The following is a 21,989-nucleotide window of genomic DNA, read 5'->3' as shown; positions in this document are numbered from 1 at the left end:
TTTGCCATTCTTGGTAAATAACAGGGAATCTGTCTTGGTTGAGTTGAACTTCAGGTAGGCTCTGAACACCCAGGTCTGGATGATGTGCAGGCGGTACCTGACGCTTTGCATGCCTCAAGCACAGTTTTGTTTTTAGCTACCGCCTGCTCAGTCTTAAATCAAGCGCTGCTTTAGTTATGAACCTCAGCATAGCACAGAATTTCTTAGAGTCACTAATTAAATGTCACTAATTTAACTGCAATATCTTGTCTAATTTCTGTTTATTGGCCACCAGTGCTTCAAATGAGAAAACCCCCACTAAGCTCCCCAGTAAGCCACACATCATATTACAAAACCAAAACTCTGCCTCAAAACATCAAGACCTTAAGGGCTCCCCAAAACCAGTCCAATAACACTGGAATCTAATGTTGCGGTTTGGCTGGAAACAAATGACACAGCAGCTTCTCATGAGGTACACCTCTTCATAGGGGTGCTGCTGCGAGTTGTACAAGACAAAGCTCATCTGCTCTGAAAATGCAGTGAGTGAACATCATATATCAGCACCGCCTTTGTCCATCTGCAAAACACCAGATTCAAGAAGCAGTGGTCAAACCTGTCTCTGGGGTCTTTTGCAGGTCTTAGATTATGAGGAAGTCTTCTGCTGGAAAAGCATAGCCAACGGGTAGAATTGATGAAAGTTATGCAAAGGAAGCACAGCAGAGAAACTTCCAAGGAATATATAAACCTCCACATGGAGACAAATAGGGGCTGGTTGGATATAGGCCAGAGGAAGATTCTAGTGGAAGAGAAACAATGAATTACAAACCAACATTAGAGGGAACAAAACCTGATTGGGATGAGAACACATTGTATAATGCTATATAGTGTACAGTGAGTGGTTAGGGCATTGATGATGGTTAACAATTGTATAAAGGGAGATGAAGGCAAGAGTGCTGTGGTGGTGCAGTGGACATCTTCATCCACTGCAGGGATCTGGGCACATGTTGAAATCCTGCTATATGCACTCAACCTTTAGTACCTTTAAGTTCATATTGCAAGTGCCCTGATAAATTTGTATCCCTGCTCAATGTTTTGCACGGGGCCTACAATAACAAGAGGGGCAATTTTTTTCGCGTTCGGTAATTATCGGGCGCCTCTATTACACTATAACAGGGGAATTACCAGAATTTATTGGGTGAGTACCGGAATATGTAGATTTTGGTGTATTAAAAATCTAAATCAAAATGTTCGCCACATTTTCTGCAGGCTACACTGGTGAAGGACAACATAATATAGCACTTGATACATACGAACAATTTGGTCTTTGATTTTTTCAGATTTGTGGTCTATGGCAGAGTTATTCGAATCGAAGGTCGACTAAATAAATACCATTGAGCTAAGTTATAATTAACACAGTTATCCCACAGTAATGTCAGGAGATGTTATAGGCATCACCCGTGATAAAAGCATAAAAACTGGTCACCTATTGAGGGAAAGAAGACAGCGATGTCAAAAAAAAGCATACGTTTCAAACAGAACTGTTTTTGAAGTAATACTTTATCATACATGAATATCCATAGTTGGTGGTATAATATACCCGGCCCACTCACTTCTAAGCTTTAGCCTGAAATCTATGCACTTTATATTTTTAGGTCGAGGGCCTCTGGGGACGGTGCTTGATTTTGCTCATTTGTAACGATGGAGTATTTTTAACTGTTGTACCAGATGTCTCGCCTCGCAATTTCAGTACACATTGTAACTACATCCTTTAAAAAGAATTCTGTCTGTGTAAACCGAAAATAAAGGATATTGTATTAGCTGCGAATGCATTTATTTATTGTGCTGTTCCTAGATTATGCTTATCGTCCAAACAAACTTAATTAGATGATTAGCCAGTATCCGGATCGCCGCCAAAGCTGGTTCTTACAAGATAGGCCCAAGGACATGGGGTCAGGATCCAAAAAGGGAAATAATGGCCAAGAAGCAAGAGGGTGAAAGATTCAGGTAAAATAACCAAGGCTGTCGACTCAGCTGCACTTGCTCCAGTTTACGAGGTACCTGGGCCCTTATTTATGAGGCCTTGCGTCAGTTTTGCGCCGCCGGTGCGTCACTTTTTGTGATGCACCAGCCGCGTAAAATATGCGCCTTGTTGCGCCATATTTAAAAAGGGACGAATCTAGGTAGATGCGTCACTTTTTAAAACCCTGGGCCACATTATACCTGCGTCAGGTATAATGTATGCAGAGGGGGCGTTCCCCCGCAAAAAGCCTCGTAATAGTGACGCAGTGAAATCTATGAGATTTCACTGCGTCACTTTTAGGATGCTGTTGCGTCAAAATCTTGCGCCTGCCTCACAGCAGGCGTAAGACTGACGCAAGCCCTTTCACATGGGGCTTTCCCCATGTGAAAGGACGTATTGCTGGAGTTGCGTCACTTTTGTGACACACTCCAGCAATGCATCACTTTTGCGCTTACAGATACGTCAGAAATACTGACGTATCTGTAAGTCCTTGCAACATGATGCTTCATACATTAAATATGACGCATCATTGGTGTCGCAAGTAGTGCGCAGTGAAAAGTGACGCATCGCTGTTTTCACGCAGCGATGCGTCACTTTTCATAAATGAGGCCCCTGTGTTGTAAGGAAATGTCCTGCATTCTGTTTAGGTGTTTTTTTTTACCTGTACTAATTGCAGTTCGCAGAATGTTCTGTTTAGCAGTACATCTGTAGTGCAATAGAGAAGAGCCCCGTGCTTCAAGGACCGGGAACAATGGCATCATCACTGTAGAAGAGTGATATATATTCATTCTTTTCCCAAAGTGAGTTGGAATAATCATCTAGTAGAAACCATCCACAATCGTGCAGTTACACAAACATTAGTTTTGCTGAGTATTGCAGAGATTTCTGCCAGCAATAGCAATGGCCGACTGTGTTGACTAGTAACCAGGGTGTTACAAAGACAGAAGAAAAGGTACCAAGTCACTTTTAATTGTGCCATATACGTGAAGAATTGTGCAGGGTCTACAACAATAATAAGTGATTGTTGATTCAGATGACTTGTCCAGTACACCTGCCAGAGGTGAGTTCAACTGTTGAGAGAGTGGGAATGAGTATTGTAAGAATCTAGGAAGAAAAGGAACTTCCTGAAACACGTTCAGCATACTGTTGTTAGGGGCAACACGGTGTCAGAGGCTGTGTTATGTAGACACTGCAGGTGTACTAATGGCCTTAAGTTTCATTTACTTTTTAGGGGAGTGCGCCTAACAAGGGCATCACCTTCTTGCCAAATTACATAAAAGTAAAGTGGGGCACGAATTTGTTAAATTGTTGATTCTCCGTTTCCTTTATCAGGATTGATGAATGGCTCATCGATTGGGCTATCCGCTGACTTGTGATGCGTCTGTGCGTTGTGGCACACGATGATTCCTATATACACACATGATGACTTAGAATGGAACCTATCAAAACTGTGCCCAATCATTATTTTCCGCACTGAAATGGTTTGTAAAGGAATGACCTCAAAATTGGAATGTGAACTCGTAAGATAAAAAAAGGGTGGGAGCACCCTGCCTCAAATCCCAGCACTCAGGGGTATATTACCAAGCAATAGCGATAATTATCGCTATTGCTTGGTTAGAGAGAAAAAATTATCGCCGAGCTGCAGCAATTTTTATCGCAAATAAACCTTGGTATTACCAAGGTTTATCGCAAATGCGATAAAAATCGGCAATAATGCATGAATATCGCTGAAAAGTCAGCGATATTCATGCATTACCGAGCTAATGCTCTTAGCCATGTTATCCACCTACTATTGGATAACATGGCTAAGAACTGCTCAGGGGCAGGTGTTAGCTTTTGGAGATATTCGCGCTTAGCGCGAATATCTCCAAAAGTTGGTAATAGGAGATAGCAATGTTAGCGACTGTTTCCAGTCGCTAACATCTTGGCACGCCCACTTTGCATGTCATTAGTGATAAATATCATTGACATGCAAAGCGGGGCCTAAGATGGTCGCTATCTCCTACTAGCTGTCGCTAACTGGTGTTAGCGACAGCTGGGTAATAGGGAGATAATTTTATCTCCACTTTCTTGACTTTTAAAGCCAAAAAAGCGGAGATAAACCCCCTTGATAATATGCCCCTCAGTTCGCCCCAAATCACTGTGTTAAATGCAGTGCATGATAACCCTAGCTTCAGGTACAGTCATTATTTTTTCACCCTTGTTGATTCTGCCTGTTCTGTGTATCTCTAGACACATGTTTCAGGATATTTCCTACTTCAGGACAGAGCAACATATGCTGGAAATGCTGCTCAAAATCTTCTCAAGTCTCTGTATCACTCACTGTTGTGCTTGTCCTACATAATGATGTTTCCTTGAATAAATGGAGATTGGATTATAATTGCTACCCGTGAGCACGTGTGGAATTTTTTTCTGCAAAGGAAAAATTTGTAAGAAAATAACGGCTGGGCTCTGCCGTCTCCACAACTCGCACCGTCAAAGAGTAATAGTGTGGGGGATATATATATATAGATATATATAGGAAGGCCCGTTGAATGAGATGTGATCTTGTTAAAACCTGTCCTGAACTAGACATTAAGAAGGATTGGCTTAAGGCCAGTGCAGGATTCCATAAATGCAGCACTTGTCGTGCTTGCAAATTTGGAATGAATACCAAAACCTACACAACAGGCTTTTCTGAAATTCCTATCAAGCTGAAAGGACACTACACTTGCCGCACAGATTATGCGGTTTATGTGCTACAATGTGGTTACGTTATGTAGGCAGCACCAAGCTGCCTGTCCACCAACAAATTTTACAGCACCTGCGTGCTACTGTAAATTCAGATAGCACATATCCGATGGCTCGCCACAATAATGAAGAGCATGCCAGTAATCTGGACATGCTAAAATATTTTGTAATAGACAATGTACCACCGAGCAAGCAGGGAGGTGACCGCAAAAGGAGATTAAGACAACTGGAAACTAAATACATACTCAAACTCGACACTAAGACCCCGAGGGGATTGAATATTTTTGAGGATATACACCATTTCCTCTAGGTGCAAATAAGAAAAATAATTATTGTATGCGCAATAATTGGAGTCCTTTTTTACAGGGATGTCTTCTCTATGTTGGGTAAATGATGTGATGAACCGGTCGCAAATGCTAAAATTTTGATTGTAATGAAACTAAATTGTCATCACCGCCCTACTTTCCTTAGAAGTTGAGCACTCACAAGAATATTCTCCTTAGAATAATGGTTTTTACCCTTTGGACAGAAGGGACGCCCGGAGTAATATGTAATATGTGGTTTGACATATGACAATACAGTGCACAACAGGCCTTATATTAGCTTTTTCATATGAATAGCTTATTGTTGAATGACCCATTGGGTTTTTTAACTACACTATGGGATTTAATCACACTGCACTTTATTGCACAAAATCTTTTTTTGTTTACTGCGTTCAGATTGCATAAAGCCTTTCCACTAGGATGAGATAAGAAACTTGTACACCCTTTGAAGTAGGTATGGGAGGTGACACCTAAAAACAATCAATAGTGAATGCGAAGACTATTAGGTGTTATTCTATACAGGCATACATCATGCATTTGTGAAATAAAATAAATGACTATGTTCGATCGTTATTGAAGGATAAAAAGATAGTAGATTTTACACTACTATTGGGTAGGGTATATTTATAACTATATACCTTTTAATTTAAATTCAATTGCAACGGTATGAACTTTAGTTGCATCCCTATTCTCTTCCCAACTATGTATTTATACATAGATTCATTGTTTACAAATGGTGTAGCAATCGAATACATAGCACGAAACCATACCACGGTATTTATACACAAAATCAAAGGATAGCATAATTACTTTTTCATTTTTGCTGATTAGCATTATGTGCGATATGCATTCAATTTGTATAAATGGTGAGGCAATCGAATACTAAGCACGAAAACTATACCAAAGTATTTGTACACAAAATCTAAGGACAGCACAATTATGTCTTTTATATCTTTTATATGTGTTGATTTGTATTTTGCGCCACATGATACATATATAGATGAATGTTATCTAATTATTGGGACAAGAAAAGTTTGAATTCACTAACCCAGTATTACGGTGGTTTTGTAGTTTTCGTGCACGCAGTATGTTTTCACTTTTCATTACTTGTGTAGTTTTGTTATCACATGACTCTAAGCACCAATGTATTTAAACGTACTTGCTTGAGCAGCTCAGGTATGTGAGCAAGGCTACTTGTTAGCTGAAACGCGTCATCCTGACTGAGATATTCCGCACCTGGCATAATAAAGAGTCACTGCAGCCAGCAGTGATCAAAGAGATTTCCGAGTTCGTGTTTTTCTCCTTTGGGTGGAACTAGCACCGGAGTGGTAATTGGATATATATATATATATATATATATATATATATATATATATATATATATATATATTCACTGAAAAAACCATAGGTTTCACACCAGTTATTGTTAGGAATTAGCATTTAAAAAACCTATTAAATTCACTGAAGAAAACATAGGTTTCACACCAGTTATAGTTACCTGGAAATTTTACTGACATAAAACCATTGAAATTCCCACGTTATAGTTAGTTGGACTCACTATAACTTGCGCGTGTAATGCACTGCTGATGACATCACATATTACATCACTCATGACATGGTCAGTGACATCACTCATGACATCACTGATGACACCATCCAGTGAATGTGTGTCTTTCTGAAAAATAAATATGTTTTATATATGTATATTTAAAGGTCGATGGAAGAATAAATGTTTCAATAAGTGTCCTAATGGATGTTTTTTAAAAAAAAATTGATTGGTTAACTGGCTTATTAAGTGTATCATAGTGAATACATATATTAGCGAGTATTGTTTAAATATTTAAATGTTTGTATCAGTGTTTCACTTTGTGTATAAGTGGCTGCATAGGTTGGTGACTAGCTACATGTGTGTGTATATGGGTTATTAGATGTTTTTTTTAGTATCAGTATAAGTGTCTGTATGATTTGGTGGGGGTGTTACTTAGCACATAGATGCATCAATGACTGACTCACTGTTTGTATGTGTTTTGAAGACAGCATATGTGCCGGACTGTATGGGTGAATGAGTGTGTATATGTATGTGTTAGTAAGTGAATGACTGTCCTACTAGTGTCTTTATCAGTAACTGCATATGTTTTAATCTAGTATATGTGAGTATTGATGTATATAAGTGAGTATATGTGAGAGTGAGAGATTGAAAGAGTTCTTGTTTTAATAAGTATGTGTTTCTATAAGTGATTGTTTAAGAGAGTAAGTATGTGTAAGTTTCCTTAGAAGTAAGGTGGTAGTGTGTGTATAGCTGTATATGCAAAAAAATGGATGTTCAATAGTTTATTTGCATGTTTGAGTATGTGTGTGAGCAACTTTTGGAAGACTGTCGGTGTGTTAACGGATGTATAGGTGTCTCACTACATATGATGAGTGAGTATATGTATGACTGACTATATAGAACTGTTGGTGAATGAGTGGATGTGTATATAAATGGTGGAATTACTGAATTGGTTGTTGTAACTGGTATAGGTATCTCCACTTTATTGAAAATGTTAGTTTCTATTTTTGAATATGTGTTTCAAGGGTTACTTTACAGTGAAAGGAGGTCAGTCACTCTGTCACAAGGATGGTGTCATCAGTGATGTCATGAGTGATGTCACTGACCATGTCATGAGTGATGTAATATGTGATGTCATCAGCAGTGCATTACACGCGCAAGTTATAGTGAGTCCAACTAACTATAACGTGGGAATTTCAATGGTTTTATGTCAGTAAAATTTCCAGGTAACTATAACTGGTGTGAAACCTATGTTTTTTTCAGTGAATTTCATAGGTTTTTTAAATGCTAATTCCTAACTATAACTGGTGTAAAACCTATGTTTTTTTCTGTGAATTTCATAGGTTTTTTAACTGCTAATTCCTAACTTTTTATAGGGCCTCATACCTATGTGTGTTTTAGTGAATTTCTAAGGTCATTTTTTCGCAAATGTCTATAGCTTAGAAAGGTTTGTTTTTCTAAAAATGAATCCTATATTGTATAATAATATAATATATTTTTTTTAAAGTGTATTCATTTTTTTTTTATATTTCACTCTGGAGCGCTCCCGGTGCGCGTACCGGTGCGCGTCCCGTCAGCGCACCAAAAAAAAAAAGAAAAAAAAAATAATGAAGGAGTGAGCATGAGGAATGGGGACAAAGAGAGTGGTGTAAAGAGAACGAGAGCTAGAGGGAGAAACATAGAGGGACTGTGTAATAGATAGTGAAACAGAGAAAAGGTATAAGAGGAAGTAACTGAGAAAAGGAAAATGAATAAGGGAGCAAAAGAAGAGAAGAAAGAGGAAGAAGACTAAAGCAGAGGTTCTGGGAGAATGTGAATGGGTGATGAAAGTAAAAGGAAGGAGAGTAAAGGATGGGGAATGACAGGTAGTGACAGAACTAGAGAAAAGGAACAGTGGTGACCGAGGGAAAGAAAATAGCAGTGAGTGTAAGTAAAGGTGAGTGAAAGAGGGTGGATAAAAGTGAATAAGGGTAAGACATGGGGAGTGACAGAGAGAAAGAACAGAGAGAGTAAAGGAAGGAGTGTCAGAAAGGGACTAAGTGAACCAGAAAAAAAGGTAAGTGAGGGAGTGTGGATGAGCGGGGGCACGGAAAGAAGTTGAATGTGGTAGGAAAGTAAGGAAAAGAGAAGTAAACATGGAGGATAAGAATACGTGAGGGAAGCAGAGTAAGGAAACAGGGGTGAGTTAGGGTGAGAGAAAAGTAGTGAGGTTAAAGCAAAGGGTGATGACAAACTACATTTTGTAGTCACATGTATCATATAATTAATGAAAACCTACTTGCATGTTTAAACTACACTTTGTATCTGTGAAAGACAAAAGAAAAAACAAGTTATAATTAGTAAAATATATATTTTAAAATAGAAGAAACAGGTCAAGAGGTAAAAAATCAAAAAAAGTGTACTAAGAAATAAAGCAAGAGTGAAGGATACAAAAACAGAAATAAAGTAATGTAGAAAGACAAATAAGAGGGAAAAAGAAATAGAAGGAGAACAAATTACTGAAGATAAGTAAGATACTAAAAGAATGTGAGATACCAAAACGAAATCAGGAAAGAGAAGAAAGTAAAAGGAAAATGAGTGGAAAGGAAAGGAGTCTAAATGAGGATCCATTAATAAGAAAGAGGAATGGAAGATGACTGAGAGTGAGTGAAGGGGAGTCACAGAGTGAAGGGATGAAAGGAATGAGGTTAATATAGAACAATAGAGGAAAAAGGAGTGAGAAAGTAAGTACACAGAAAGACAAAGGGAAGGACTGAGTGAACTGCAGTACAATGAATGAAGAAAGGAAAAAGAGTAAAGGAGCAAAAGAAGGAAAGAGAGGGGAAGAGAACTAAAGCAGTGGTACTGAGAGAATGTGAGAATGCTGAAAAGTGGTGCAAGGGAGAGAGGAAATGCAGACAGTTGAAATTGGATTGAGGAGTTGTGAAAGAAGTGGAGTAAAGGAACAGCGATGAAACAAAGTGAAAAAAAGGCAGTGTAAGTGAGTAAAGAGAGCTAAATAAGGGTGGAAAAAGGAAAATGAGTGTGAGACAATGGGAATACAATATAAATTACACAATGCAAACTATAGAATGACTTATACAATATGTTACATTGTTTATTTTTGCTGTTCTCAGAATATATTGAACTTCACTTAAATTAGTGAGTTCAAACTCTTCATCATATAACAGCGGGAAAAAAAAACACAATTTGAAAGATTGTGTTTAAAAAAAAAAAAAACTTACAAATCATATATGTACACTAATCTTTGATTCACTTACTTTTCCTTGAGGCCAAATAGTAGATGGTGAAGGTCCTTTTGGTGGAAAAAAAAGTCTGCTGTTCTCTATAACTTCCATTTCATCGACTTCCTATGAAAAAAGATCTAAGAACATCATACCTTACACTTTCCTTATGGCCAAATAGTGCCAGATATATGAGTATTTTTTAAATTTCTCTAATGAAACTCTGAAATTACCGTTTACCCGAAGTTTTCAAAGAAAAGCTCATATAACATTTTGACAATCTTTTAATATTCATATTCCCTTTTTTGATCACCCATGTTCAACATTTCCTATAAAACTGATATCACTGACTATGAGATCCACTGACAGTACCTATATGAGATAAATAATTTTAAACATTAGACTAACTAACTAACTAACTTTTATTAACTACTCCCGTCTTCAAAGGCCAATTACCTTTACTAAAACTTTGGTTTTAAAAACACTAGGTAAGAATTTTTAAAGTCATAAGGCAAATGTTGTTTATAAGTCAAATGAGAATCATTGCAGTAACTCCAACCTTTTTGACATTTTAAGTAGCATGTATAATGTCCTGATGTTGTCGAAGGACCGTCATGATAAATAATAGCTACAGTTGTAAAGTTTCTTCCTGAAATTGATAACTGAGAAGCCACAAAATGTTTGATACAAGTTGTCAATTTAGTTCCATCAGGTCTACATCATTGGAAAACTAAAATGATATACTGACCATAACTTTGTATAAATAATGTGGATAGCATTGGACACTTACATTGGGTACACACCATATTATGATCTGCTGCTTTAACTAGATTATTAAATGACACTGATTTACAGTCAATCAATCAATCAATCAATCAATCAAAGCATTTGTATAGCGCGCTACTCACCCGTAGGGTCTCAAGGCGCTTGGGGAGGGGGGGCGCTACTGCTCGAACAGCCAGGTCTTGAGTTGCTTCCTGAAGGCGAGGTGGTCTTGTGTCTGGCGGAGGTGGGTCGGGAGGGAGTTCCATGTCTTGGTGGCCAGATAGGAGAAGGATCTTCCTCCCATGGTGGCTCTTCGGATGCGGGGGACGGCGGCGAGGGCGTGGTTGGTCGAGCGGAGTTAGCGTGTGGGAGTGTAGAAGCTGAGGCGGTTGTTGAGGTATCTCGGGCCTTGGTTGTGTAGGGCTTTGTGTGCGTGGGTGAGGAGTCGGAACGTTATTCTCTTGTTGACCGGGAGCCAGTGCAGGTTTCTCAGGTGTCCGGAGATGTGGCTGTGACGGGGGATGTCGAGGATGAGTCTTGCAGAGGCGTTCTGGATCCTCTGGAGTCTCTTCTGGAGTTTGGCAGTCGTTCCGGCGTAGAGGGCGTTGCCGTAGTCCAGTCGGCTGGTGACGAGGGCCTAGGTGACAGTCTTCCTGGTCTCGGTGGGGATCCACCGGAAGATCTTACGTAGCATGCGCAGGATGTTGAAGCATGACGAGGAGACGGCGTTGACTTGTCTGGTCATGGAGAGGGAGGAGTCCAGGATGAAGCCCAGGTTGCGTGCGTGGTCCGTAGGTTTGGGTGCGCTGCCCAGGGCGGGGGGCCACCAGGAGTCGTCCCAGGCGGAGGGTGATGATCCCAGGATGAGGACTTCCGTCTTATCTGCGTTCAGTTTCAGGCGGCTGTTCTTCATCCATTCGGCTACATCTTTCATCCCTTCGTGAAGGTTGGCTCTGGCTGTGGCGGGGTCGTTGGTGAGGGAGAGGATCACCTGAGTGTCGTCGGCGTAGGAGATGATGTTGAGGTTGTGTTGGCGTGCGATGGCCGCGAGGGGGCTCATGTAGACATTGAAGAGTGTGGGGCTGGTAAAGTCAAATATATAAATCTTTCAGTGTCTATTCTAGTAGTACTTGATGAACTACAGTTGTGGCAGTCATGCTGCTATTGATAAGAAAGGCTAAAAAGATTATCTACATCTACACCTTCATCTTCCAAAACACCAAACATATACATTAAAAATTCCTGACAATCCTGCTGAATGTTCTGTGAAAATTTATCTTGACCAGAAAACATATCTAAAATATTTCAAATTTCTGTTACACTTTCTATTTTTGCTCTATCACTGCTACATTTCTCAAACACAGAATTCAATAAACCACACAATCTTTGATCCCGATTTTCAATAATCTGTTCTTGTAAAGTTTGAAGAAAAAAAACAACATTAACCACTACATTAGCATAGCAGTTGACACCAGAACTGTTTTCAAACTGAAATCCAACAACATTTTCATAAGAATCCTTTTTCTTTCTGTTTTGAATTACAGTTTCATCTACTTTTTGTCTTTTTGCTACTACCTCACTGCAATTATTCTCATTTCTTCTTTTTCGGCCTACCACACGTTTTTCAAACAGAGGATATTGAGGCAAATGTGGAGCATACTCTCTTCTTAACCTATTGTATTCTTTAACACAATCTAGATCAGCACAAATCTTTGTCTCATCACACTCCATCAAGTACAATCCTGTTAAAGTTCTGACTCGTGATAATGCCACATATGCCATACCCTCTTTAAACACAGATCTTCCAATGTTCACCAAAGCACTATCTACACTTAAACCTTGAGATTTATGAATTGTCACCGCATATGCCAAACAAACAGGAAACTGTTTCCGGCGAACATATAAGTCTTTTACAAGCAAAAATCTAGCAGAACAACGACTGATTTGTTGTACTTGCTCAATGCCATCAAATTTTATTTTTATTCACATTATCAACAACTTAACCCATTGCTCCATTTACCAGACCTCTTTCAACATTTAAATTCCTTCTCAAAATGATACGACAATTTAAACACACATTCAGAGTCTTTTCAAAACCAGCTGTTTTAGAAATACTTTTCTCTAATGAATCCAATTTTGTTTTCAAAATATTTGACAAGAAATTGTTGCACCCGTATGCTCTATTTTATCTATTGCTTCCAGTTTCACAATTTCTTCATTTTCTAACTTTAACATTTTGTTGTTGAAAATGGAACATTCTTGCAGAGTTGGCATCAAACATATCCCAGATTTCTTCTCAGTCATTTTTTTAAAAATATTCTCTGGAAGAATGTTCTCATTTGGATACAAATTTGAAATTAATCGAGCATGTAAAGCTTCTTTCCCAAGCTCACTTACTTTTCCGATTCATCTTGTAGAATATTTTTATAATCTTCATCCTTTGCCTGTCGCATATTTTGAAGCAGTTCAGCATAATTAAAATTTAACCATATATTAACGTTTCCAATGCTTCCAAGGGACTTCCTGGCATCTTCATGCGTAAGCATTTTAAACACTGGTTGTCCTTTTACTGGAGTCAACTGCAGTTGATCCCCAAAAACAATAATGTGTTTTCCTCCAAATAACACATCATACTCTGTTCTAAGAATTTCTTGCATTCTCAAATGCACAAAAGCAAGCATTAGATTTGAGACCATGCTTGCTTCATCAATGATTAGAAGTTTCATTTTCTTCAAGACTCTGGAAACCTCAGAACACGCATCTCCAGATAGCTTGTTGTATTGCAATTTATTATCATGCTCAACTGGCAGCATCAGTAAACGATGTAGAGTAATCCCTTTAATGTTATGTGCTGCCAGTCCAGTTGGAGCGGTTACAACACAAGACAGCGGTGATTCAGTCCTTTTCTGCAAATAAGTTGCATTGGCTTTAATCAGAAAACTTTTTCCTGTTCCCGATTCTCATCTTACGTACAGTCGAACAGGCTTAAATGATGTACATGAGCACACTTTTTTCTCATGTCTGAATCCATGTTCAATCTGTTCTGTGACTTCGTCATATATCTTTTTCTGCTCAACGTTTAGTTGCTTTACCAAATCTTTTAAGTTAACTACATCCTCTTGAGCTTGTTCCATAGCTCTTTCCACCTCATCCAGGGCAGTTGCAGCTTCATTTTGGATAATTGGTCCTCCTAGTGGATTCTGACTCAATGAAGTAGAACTCTGACTGTCTTGAGAACTGTCTCTAGCAATCTCTTCAGCAATTGTGGTTTCTTGCTCTATTTCTTCGTTCAACATTTGCAGATAATTTGGAAAACAGGACATTCTATGGTATCCTTAGTTGCATTAAAAGAGTCTTCATAACAGAGAAAATCTCCAAGTAGTTCCCCTTCTGTACGCCATGGCTTAAAGAGTTGCAAAAGAGCTAAATAGTAAAATTCTCTTTTGTCTGGAGATTCGCAACTCAATTTTCGATGATTAATCAAATGGCCTTTTCTCTGCTTCACTAGACATCCTTCATACCCAATGACAGCATATTTTCCATTATTGATATCTTCTGGGATGTTCCTCTCATAACTGTAGTTTTGCAGAACTTCATACAATCAAGTGTTTTCAAGGTGAGTACTTCTATTTGGATAGTATGTATCCAACATGTTTTTCTTCAAAATATCTGTACTGTTTGGTTCTTTCTCCGCCAAATATTCAACTTCTTGTACAGATTTCAAAACTCGGTTTCGTGTTGCAGCAAGACCTAGACTCACCCAAATGATTGTTCTTGATTTGGCATAGAGACTTGCTGATGATAACCGATCAGAACATTCATATGCTCCAATTTCTCGATGCGACAACATCTTCAGACTGAAACTGTATAATTTCTTGCTTAGACTCTTTTCATGTGAAAGGTCCTCCCACATTTCCTTCAGTTCTGTCTTTTCTTTTTTTGTGATGTAAATGTCACATATCGAGCCACAGCAATAGAGTTGTCAGCAACGAACTGAATATCCATGTTAGCATTCCACATGGACAAAATCACTGGATTGTAGTCGTTGATGTACTTGAACTCTTCGTTTCTTTTTAAATTATATGTATTTTTGGGTGATTTCCTCATCACAGTATGTCGTAGAGATGACATCAAATTATTTACTCTTCCCTTAGAAATCACTGGTCGTGGAAACCCAAAACGACATTTCGTGTAGTACTTTTCCTTGTTTTTGAATTTTCGACGACAGTACTTTCCACAACGATGAGATTGAAAACGTAAAACTTGTTGCCTTAAACTGTTTTCTTTAGTAGTTTTCAGAACAGCACATGTTGAATATTCTTCAATGAAACTCATAACTGTGTCATCCGAATCAGTTCCAAATTTGGGTGCATCTTTAATCCATAACAACATATGTATATGAGGAGCACCTCTCGCTTGATATTCCTTCCTCCAAAAGAAATCCAAAACCTATCCAAGGGGAGGATTTTTTTTGTTGGTAATAAAAGACATCATAGCTTCAAATCTATGATTAAAATATCTGCAAACATTCACTGGATCCAGAGAACACAGTTCTCCAGGTGTTTTCAATTCCATATTTTGTATGTTTCCATTTGCCTCTCGTAGAAATTGAAGTAAGTCGTCCCATGCATACTCAGCACAGCTAAGAGTGAGGAACCATGTAGGAGTTCCTAAGTTTCTTAGCATACATTTCAATTCCCCATGACGACGGAACCAATACTCGTTTGTTCCACGCTGACATGCCATGAGATTGATTAGCTGAGATTCCAAAATACTGTCTTGCAGATTTACTTTCTCCATAAAGTCCCTCGCCGAAACATTTTGCAGATGAGCTCCACTTTTCAGTATATGATTAACTGCATAAGAAAGCCCAGACAAATCACTTTCATACAGTAGATGAAACAAATACGGAATGCATTGGCGAAACCTTGGATCTTCAGCATATAATCTTAAAGTCCGGTATTCAGCTGCAGGAATTTGAACTGGTCGATCGTCATATCGTCCACCTCGACCTGTTGGAAATAACTGTGGAAAACAACGAGCTTCCAAACTTCCTTCCCATACACTAATAGGACTTCCTTTTGCTGCGTTCATTTGAAACAAGTCAATTGCATTCCCCCTTACTTCTTTGGAATGCAAAAGATGGACAGTATAATGTTCATATATTTCTTCACTTCTAGACACATCAACTTTTTCAATTTGGCCAACTGAACAATCACTGTCTTCTTCTATAGCTGTTTCCTGTGCTCCAACACTTACATCTTTATAGTACTTATTGTTTTTGACCAAATACAACTTTGCCTTTTTGACTTTCCTAACATCCACTAAATCTTGCAATATTTTCTTACTCTTTGTCGGAACCCCATTAACTAGAATAACCAGAGGATCCTCTTCTACTCTTTCTACACCAATTGTATCAATATTTTTCTTGACATCTAGAGGCAAATAAACAACTCTTCCCTTTAATCCTCTTTGTAAATCTGTAGGAGGTAATTTCCCTATCTTAGGCTCCATGCGAACATTAGCTTGAAAAGGATGGACACATTGAATCAAAATTGATTCATAAGTATTTAAATCCATCAATTCAGAAGGAATATCTATCAACTGAAGATTATTATTATTTTTTTTTTTTTTTTTTTTTTTTTTTTTTTTTGTCCTCATTTACGTGCATAGCTCCAATCTATCAAAACCAAAGGACCGCCACAGAGCAAAGGAAAGAATGGTCGCGTGCAGTGCTGTCTCAGCTTATAGCTGGTAGGAGAAAGTTCATTCGGGAGGGGAGAAGACCGGTTCCCCACAGCACCAATCACAACAGCCAAACATGATTTTGCTTAGGGATGTGCCTCAGGAGATAGTGTCCAAGTTATCGAGACCCCCATAGCTCCAGGACTGTTAGTCATGGCAGCAAGGATAAGCAATGTACGCGTTAATCATAGGACTTGGGGAAAAAAAAAAAAAAAAAAAAAAACCCCAAGTTTATCGCTGCTATCCCAGCATAGCCCAAAAAGCTCTCCTATTGGGGTTTCCTGCTCTGGCGAGATCGAGTTTGGAAATTTGAAGAAGTGAGGCTCGCCATTCATGCTCTGTAGGTGGTTGAGCGTCTTTCCAATGCCTGCATATCTCCCTACGTGCCGCTAGAATGGAGTAGAATATTAGATTAGTTGCGGCATTGCGGGTTTTACTCTTGAGACCAAATATAACAAGAGCAAGGTCTGTGGAGATATGTTCACCCAGAAGTTGTGAAAGCTTATTACTAATGGCTTCCCAATAAGCGGATAGATTTGGACATTCATAAAACATATGGGTGTCTGATGCTGCGATTAACCCACATCTTGGGCATAAGACTGGGCCTGTTAGAGAAAACTTAGTCAATCTCTGAGGGGAATAGTATGCCCTATGTATAGTGAATAGGTGGTTTCTACGAAGCCATGCCGGTTTAACTAGGTCCCAGAGCATTGAGCAAGAAGCTATCCAAAGTTCTTCAACATCTACGCCTGGCATTAGTTCAGCCCATAATGACGTCGGTAGATGAAAGTTGGCATCTATTTCATCGATTATTTTGTTATACCAACATGAAATTTCTTTTTTTGCGGCTGGACTGTCCAAGAGGCAAGTTACCAAGTCGCTATTGCCACCTATAGGCAGCTTACTAATCCGTGCTGGCTGCTCTTTGTATGACTGTGACCAGCTGGAGATCTGAATATATTTAAATCTCGAGAAACTTGTGCCTACTCTGTTTATTAAATAGTCCCATGGAAGTAATGTCCCATCCATAAACAGGTCATCCCATCTATTTATACCCGCCTCTATTAGCGGGTTAGTAAGGGCATCTGTTGTCCATGAGGGGGGGATGGGTAGATCCCATATGGGAGCCCTCCCAGAGTAGTATCCAACATTTGTCGCATGCCTCACTTTATACCAAGTAGATGCAATCCCTTGTAGAACTTTCAATTTTATTTTCTTGAAGAATTTGGGGTCACCAAATTTAAACAAAAAAGCAGATTGGTCTACTCCTTCACATTCAAGTAACGTAGAAAAAAGAAGGCCCAGCCCTGTTAATGTAGGGGTTTTAAGTAGCATACGGGTGTGCGTGAGCTGAAACGCCCATGCATAGATTTGGAGATCTGGGCCAGCCAACCCTCCCTTCTCCCTCCGTCGCCTGATTTTTTTCCACGAAATTCTTGGGCTCTTACTATTCCAGATAAAGCTGGTAATCGCGCTCTGTAGCTTTACAATCAATTTTGAATAAAAAAAAAGTGGAATAGAGTTAAACAAAAAAGAAACTTTAGGTAAGATACTCATCTTCACTAGGTTAACCTTTCCCAAAAAAGTGAGAGGAAGATGTGACCAGTCTCTCATATGTTTCCGGCACTCTGCGGCTATTTTATTGAAGTTAAGTGAAGCAATCAAATTGATGTCTTTAACTATATTGATCCCCAGATACCGAAATTGGGTTTTGGATGTCCCATTGTTGCCAATTGAGTTGCTATTCCAGGACATTGACTCTGTCTTTTGGGCATTAATCTCATACCCAGAGACTTTACCAAATTTTAGAGCCTGGTCAATTATTTCTGGGTATGCTTCATCATAGTTCGTTGTAAAAATCATAATGTCATCTGCGTAAAGTGCCACCTTTTTATCCCAGCCACCAAAAATAAAAGGTTTAATGAGTATACTGTCTCTTAAGGTTTGGGCAAAGGGTTCGATATATACATCGAAAAGAAGGGGTGACAGGGGACAACCCTGCCTAGTTCCCCTCGTGACCCTGAAGGTCTCAGTCAAACCCCCGTTTATCAGAAGTGAGGCAGATGGGCACCTATATAACAATTTCAACGTTCTCCGAAATCTGTCCCCCACATTGAACTTCCTCAAGGCCTCCGACAGGTACAACCAATTCACCCTGTCGAAGGCCTTGGTTGCATCCAACGTGAGGACATCCAAAGGGATAACCTCCTTTATGGCGATGTCTATAGAGCCTAGTAATTCATACGTGAGCTCACAAAGCTGTCTCCCCTTTATAAACCCTTTTTGGTTATGTGCTATAATATCTGGCGCCACCCGACCCAACCGTTTGGCCAGTATGGTGGCAAAGATTTTATAGTCGGCGTTTAGTATAGAAATAGGCCGATATGAACCGCAGTCAGTAGGGGGTTTACCGGGCTTCAAAATGAGAGTTATAGAGGCATTGTCCCATGATTCAGGTGGTATTTCGCCGTGTCTTAGAATTTGGTTAAAAAGAATAACTAGGATTGGAGAGACCTGAGTGATAAGTTTTTTATATATTTCGCTTGGCAAGCCGTCAGTGCCTGTAGCCTTTCCTCCCTTTGCTTTCCTTATTGCCTCTTCTACCTCTGTAATAGTTATCTCCTCATCCAAAGAGTGGTTCTGTTCTGGTGTTAGAGATGGTAGAGAGATACCTTCTAGCCAACTCGTGATGTCCTTCTGGGTAACATTTAGGTCGTCCTTATAGATGGATTGAAAGAAATTTCTAAAAACTACTCTGATTTCATCATCCCTCGAAAAGGTGCCCTCCGTGGATGTAACAGACGAAATGTTGTTGCGAACCCGGTCTGATTTAATTTTCCAGGCAAGTAATTTCCCTGCTCCCTCCCCATATTGGAAATGCGAAAGCTTACTTGCCTCCCATCTCTGAAGGACACGTTTCTCTAGAACTGCGGATAGTGAGTGCTTTAGCCTGTCCAACTCAGCGTGTTTTTCGGCGAGGTCGTTGTCGATTACACCTGTATTATCAATATTGGCCTGTACTAATAAGATATTGTTTTCGATAACAGTTACTTCCTCTGCATATTGTCTTCTTCTATAGGCCACTTTGTTTTTAATAAGACCTCTCAATGTACATTTAAATGCATCCCATAGAATTCCTATTGGGGTTGTACCTTTATTAGTATTAAAAAAGTGGCAAGTTTCTGACTGTAGAAACTCGATATCCTCTGTTGTTGTGAGTAAAGACCTATCAAAGGACCACATTCTTATTAGAGGTGACATGTCCAAATTTAGTTCTAACACAATTGCGGAGTGGTCAGAGAGATGCATTGGATTATAGTGTATTGAGGTAATGTTATCAGCCAGAACTCTACTAGTGAGAATAAAATCAATTCTTGATTTGTGTCTATACTTCGAGTTCCTGAATGAGAAATCTTGCCTCAGACCCTCCCTAAACCGCCAAATGTCGATAAAATCGTACTGGTTCATTAAGCCTACTAAGCAAGATCTAGATTTAGAGGTGGCTTTTTGTCTACTGTTAGGGGATTTGTCTAAAAGTGGATTTAAAGTGATGTTAAAATCCCCAGCTATAATCACCGGGTCTGGGAAATTTAGCAAGTGATTGAAAAGGGTTTTCAATACAGAGGGGTCATCGATATTTGGACCATAGTAGCCCACTAACGTTACCTTCGTTTCTCCTAACTCTACTGCTGCAATGACCCAGCGCCCTCCAGAATCCACTTTTTGTTGTTTTATCTTAAACCTTACTGATTTTTTGAAGAAGATCGAAACCCCCCGTATATTAGAACCTTGTGTTGTGGAAATAGAGGATTCTATCCATCTGTTCCTTTGGACCAACTCGTGTATCTCACTTTCTGTTAGGTGTGTCTCCTGGAGGATAATGATCCCCGCATCAGTATCACGAAGATATTGCATAATTTTGTTCGCTCGGGGCTTAGTGCGGAGACCATTAACATTCCAGGATAAAAATTTAAGTTTACTCATTATGTTGTGGTTTTACGTTGCTTGGTAAGACTAACTGTAGGACTAGTGAAGTATATGACTGTTTGTATAGATTCATGTTATCTAAGATGAGATGAGTATAAAACCTTGTATCCACAAACTTAATTAAACACAAAGATTGGAGCTCTTTTATGAAAATATGCTTATGCCCCACCACCCCCCCGTGCCCCGCCCTCCCCCCCTGGGAAAACCCTGTACTCACCACCCGGAAGAGTTTCCGGAAGTAAGTGCCCCTAGCTCTTCCCCGTCTCGACCCTGTGTGCCTCTACTATATTTAGTGTGAACTCGCCATTGTATGTTCTACACATCTTATGGGCAAATGCTATTCTTGTGAGAATTTCTTTTGTTTGTGTTTTTTCATTTTTATTTTTATTTATTATATATATATATATATATATTTTTTTTTTTTTATAAATCCTTTTTTTCCTTTTTTATTCCCTTATTTTTTTTTTCCTTTTTCCCCCTAATCCCGTTTTTCCTGATAATTCAATATTTAGTAACGTTCAGATTTTTAACAAGACTTTTTACGCACAGGCATTCAGAACTGATGGTGCTATTATTATACGGTTTCAGCTCCTCACAATTTTACTCCCTCTGTTTCCTGTTACCAAAAGATAATAGAAGATCGTCTGCGGCCTGCACTGATCTAATGTTGTACATTTTGTTGTCTAACATTATCTTGAGTGATGCAGGAAAACCCATCTGTACCGTAGCACCAAATTTGCGAAAGGCATCCATCCTCTTGCCTAGCTCCCACTGTTTGTCTAAAGTGAACCGGGACAGATCTGAACGAATCTGAAAATTGAAGCCTTTATATGCTTGTGATTTCAACCTAAGCGCTTGATTTAGTATATGCTCCTTCAAGGAGTAAGTATGAAAGTTTACCAGAATTTTCCTGGGTTTAGTCCGCTGTGGGTTGAGTCTGAAAGGATCCCGGTGTATGCGCTGTATGTCCGTTGCTAACTCCTCAGTAGAATGGGAAAGATTTAAGGTTTCCTTTAGCAAAGTGATTATAAAACTCTTGATGTCTGTACCTTCACTTCCTTCTGGAACATTCAAAATGCGTATATTACTACGCCTCGCGTTGTTCTCTAATGTTTCCATTCTCTCCGACAGAGCTTGATCATCTCTTTTCAATCTAGTAATATCTTCCGTGGTGCCCTCGGCCCTCATCGTTATTTGGCCCACAGTTTCCTCCAATGCTTGGGTTCTCAGTGACAAGGTGACTATTCTCTCGTCGAGAGACTCGCAGAAACTCCTTATCTCTCTTTGATTAGAGGCTGATTCAGCGAAGCCTTGCTTAATCTCCGCAGATAAAGCTGTGAACATTGATTGTATTGAAGCCATAGAAATAGGTTCTGAGGGTGACCCTGCCACATCACTTGGTTCTTGAAAGGTTATAGGTGGTTCAGAAAATATGCCAGCCTCAAAATTGTCTTCCGTGTTGACTGGATCAATACTAATAACATCGCTGATAGGGGCGCTGAATCCAGCTGCTGCTGATGCAGAGGGAAGTACTGTTTCACCTACTTCCCTCGACATATCAAGGTTTTGTATAGCTAGGTCAGCTAGATCTGCAGTATTTTTAAGCATTAGATTCTCTACGTCAGGCACGGCAGATGAACTCTCTTCTAGTCTTGTTATGTGAGAGG

Source organism: Lissotriton vulgaris, chromosome 6 (genome assembly GCF_964263255.1).
Source record: "Lissotriton vulgaris chromosome 6, aLisVul1.2, whole genome shotgun sequence".
In the NCBI taxonomy this organism is placed as follows: domain Eukaryota; kingdom Metazoa; phylum Chordata; class Amphibia; order Caudata; family Salamandridae; genus Lissotriton; species Lissotriton vulgaris.
This window is presented reverse-complemented; position numbering follows the sequence as displayed.